The sequence below is a fragment of the Micropterus salmoides genome, unplaced genomic scaffold (genome assembly GCF_014851395.1).
Source record: "Micropterus salmoides isolate LMB-PRFRI ecotype aquatic unplaced genomic scaffold, ASM1485139v1 Ms_hic_scaffold_10, whole genome shotgun sequence".
In the NCBI taxonomy this organism is placed as follows: domain Eukaryota; kingdom Metazoa; phylum Chordata; class Actinopteri; order Centrarchiformes; family Centrarchidae; genus Micropterus; species Micropterus salmoides.
Window position 1 is genome coordinate 18,851,809 of NW_024040041.1, and position 4,346 is coordinate 18,856,154.

Here is a 4,346-nt window from a genome sequence, read left to right on the forward strand (position 1 = left end):
TCTGAGTTTGCAATAGCAGTGTATTTTTGTAGTTTCTCAATGACTGGTGCTCAAATTATTTGTCTTGATCATGGTGTATTTTAGCAAGAAATCCAAATTTTGAAGTAACATTTTTCTGTTGCTGTTTGCCTTATTTGTTATGGGTTGAATAGGGTTAGTGATGTTGTCAAGAATCACTAAAATACACTTATACACTCCCCTGTTTTTGCTTTTTCCCTGGCTAACTGAAAGTTGGACTTTGACTTAGGACTTTGTTGTACCCCAAGAAACCAAGGAGCCGATCTTTAATGTAGTGGATTTTGGTTTCAGTTACTGCACTGCAGCTACTTCTTTATCTTCCATCCTGTTGTCTTCAGAGATCACTTTTCCAACACATTGCACATCATTTTTGAATAGATCATTTGTCTGGCGTCGGCTTAATTCCCAGGCTTGCTGATGTTTGAGAACAGACCTCTCATTTTCAATATGCTGTGTTAGTAGACTATGGCATTGTCTACATATGAAATGCATATTTTGTCCCTGAGACTTTATAGGTTGTCTCCCATATTAAGCTAGAAAGCTATGTTAGTGAGGCCTGTGCTGGTAAGCCGAGGTTTTCAAATAAATAGCTCAAACATAAAAACACTCTTATATATACAAACACTTGTCTTTCTGTGAATTTTGTTCAAGTCTTCTGCAGAAGGCCTCACAGCAACACACATACGCCATATACATGTATGCTCCAATGAGTCAGGACAGCTAGGGTTAATCATATCATCCCACAGAGACACGTTGTCCCTGAAGTCTGGATAACAAAGAGAACAGAGATATTTGGACTGTTACGTTTACACAGATTAAGTGTCAGATCACACAAAAACCTGTTCCATTCAGCCATTATGAAGACTGAACTACTTGGAGTTCTTGCAGATGCTATCTTGATGGTAAGCTTTGACTTGGGTCCAGTATGCTGAACCAAGCTTTTCCACCAAGACCATCAAGACTCTCTCTGGAATTGTCTTTTTAGTAAGCCCGCTTTAGTCAATACACAGTCCTAGGCTTTCATCTCTTTTCCTTACACAAACCACTGCAGATGCAAATGGGGATCCAGATCTGCAGATGAAGCCTTTGTTCCACAAGTCCTGGATGTGTTTTTTTTTGCCTCCTCATACAATTTAATACAAGGGTTTAGCATTATATGTTTTTGCTATTGGGACATCATCAGTCAGCTTAATGTCCATTTTAAGGTTTTTTATCATATAGCCAATGAAATATTTGTGCTTGGCATACGCATCTGATTCCTCTGAGCATTTGTTTAACCATCACTTGTTCACTGCTCAAGTGGTCCACATTTGGGTCCCACAGTTTGTCTTGGAGATCACTCTGAGGCTATTGTGGGGTAGAGAAACAAATTTTTGTTTTCAGCTACAGCTGAGTTATAACCTAGTGTTCCTCTGGGTACAGTGACAGTCTGTTATCCTCTTTGTGTCAGAGTTTTAGCTGGCATTGTGATGTCAGGGTGCATGGTATTTCTCACATAGATGTTCGCTTTCCGTGAGGAGCAGTACATTTTTACCAGCTGACAGGTCATTTTGAATCCATAATCCAGTAAATGGTTCTCCTCTTGGGGATCTGTTTTGACAGTGCTATTAATGCACTTTATTTGTCCCCCTGGGACTACAACGGATGTGTTTTCTGTCTTGACAAGGTAAATAACATTCTCATTAGTAGCTCCCTGCATTAGGTTTTGCAGCACTTCTGCCTTTCCTGACCATAGTGTTAGTGAATTTCTGAGCAGAGCTGCTGTTCCCTCAATGGGATTCAACTTTTCTATGAGCCTTTATGTCCCAATTCATTACTACTGGAACTAGTATCTCATCAGATCTTGTTGTTTTAGCTTTTGGATCATACAGACTGAGAGTAATCTCAGCCTGTCCCTGACAGAGAATTTCTCAGCTGTTGACACCTCTTCCAGCAGTTCATCATCACTTAACAGGTCACTGATGGGACTTAGTTTTGCATTATATAAGTTCTGGGACTACCATGCCTCACTCATGATAGACACTTATGCTCCTATCTTGAGTCTTAATGCTATTCATTATGCACCAAACAAGACACTTTCTGCCTACCAGCTGTGCAACTTGCTTGCATTTTGTGTGAGGGGTGTATGAGTGTGAAGGTTGGTCTTACAGGCTCTGTTGGTGAATTCAGTTTGAGTCTCAATGTCCAACAGTTTCCCGATGCTTTCTGTTTCTCCCCTACTCTGCACCCTTTTGCCCAATGTGTTTTACTAACCCAGGCTCAAACTATCAGCTGCAACTCTTCTTCTGTGTGGCTTGCTGTGCAACAGACAGCTTACTCTTACACTGCCTGTAAAAAAATATTTTACAGGTACCACCAGTGTTGGACAAGCTACTTGGAAAATGTAGTGAGCTAAGCTACTAGCTACTCTACTTTAAATGAAGCTTCACTACACAGAAGCTACCCCCCAGTGAAATGTAGCAAGCTAAGCTACAGCAACGTGGCAAAAGTAGCTTAGTTATATCTAAGCTATTTTGAATTTATAGTTATATATATACACACACACACACACACACACACACACACACACACACACACACACCACACACAGTATAGGCCTAGTTTATATTGAACCAACTTCATTCCACAGTAGCATAGAAGAAAGACTAAAAACCTGCTCCAAACAGTGTGTGTGCGCGAGAGAGAGAGCTAAATCAGACACACAGAAACTCTCCTGCTTATTGCCACATCATGGCAGCTAAATGTATTTCCTCATGTAACAAACGGCAAACCATTATTGTTTGTATAAAGTTACTTAATTATCACATTATTATCCTTAATATTATTTGTTATTTATTTGTTAAATTTATTTGTTTATTAAAAATTTAATTGTTGAACATTTCTACTGCTTGTCAAAAAGCAAGACATATTTTCAATGTAACATATTTTGTGTTTGTTTTTGGTTGTTTTTTCTTTAGTTTTTATAATGTCATTTCATGGTTTATTAATTATATATTTTTTATTGTTTATATGTGAATTAGTGCTCTGGCAACATTGCAACCTAAACAACCTAAACACTCATGGCATTAGGCCAGAGAGAGAGAGATAGAGAGAAACTCTCATCTCATGGAAACAACTTTCTGCCACTACATATCAAAGTTTCCTCCTCACTAGGCGGGCGGCACGGTGGTCCAGTGAATAGCACTGTGGCCTCACAGCAAGAAGATCTCGGGTTCAAACCCCTGCGTGGGTTTCCTCCGGGTGCTCCGGTTTCCCCCATCATCAAAAACATGTTAGGTTCTCCAGTCAGTGCCATTGACTAGACACTGATACATACATCTGGAGTTGGTCCCCGGGCCACAGTGGCTGCCCACTGCTCCCTTGAGGGATGGGTTAAATGCAGAGAATGAGTTTCACAACATGTGTATGTGACAATAAAGGTTTCTTCTAGAGGAAGAGCTGTCCAGGCTTCTTGTTACAATAACTATAACAATAGAAAGTAAACTCAATCGCACGTGTCTTTATTCCACTACAGCGCAGACATCAGCCCAAGAATCGGTACGTGATGTCACCGTCACGCGGAAGCGCTTCTGCACATACAGGTCCTTGTGTGGCGGTGGCGTCACTTACTGATCGTTCAGAAATGCTTGAGAAAATGTAACGTGTGTGCGTACTCGGCCAATAAAAGAGCTACGTTACTGAAAAGCTATTTGATTCAGAAAATAGCGACGCTACCACAAAGCTACTGAGAAATGTAGTGAAACTAGCAACGGTGCTACTGCCCAACATTGGGTACCACACATGCCTGAATCTCCCTGTTTGCGTAAAATTAGCTTTTTTCATGAAGTTTGGGATCCATTTACTGTGTGTGTTGTATGGACGTCTTTTGCAACAACAATAATGTGAAGCAGTTAGAAGGGAAAGCATTCAGAGCAAAGTTATGTGGCAGTGTGCTCTCACTGCTTCAAGGTAAGCAGTTCTTAAAAAAACGGGTAAAGCACAAAAGTGAAAGAATTTGGTTATGTGAATTTAGTACTTATACTCTATATAAGCTAAAAGTGAAAAACAGAAAAGTTGCAAGGAGGTGAAGGTAAAACCACTATTAAATTTGATATGCAGTGGTGGTATGGAGCTAGGCCCATAACCCCAGTGGAGCTACTCAGTGGCCAGAATATCAGACTGTGGTTGTACTGGGCAGCATCCAGGTGTGGAATATGTGTAACTTCTAATGTGATCAGGGCATTCCTGCAAAAGAGAGTGAACCTTCCCTGAATAAATAAAGTTTTAAAGATACTGAAAAACCTGCCTCTGTCTAACTCTTTACTATTTCAGTACATCTGCACTCAGTG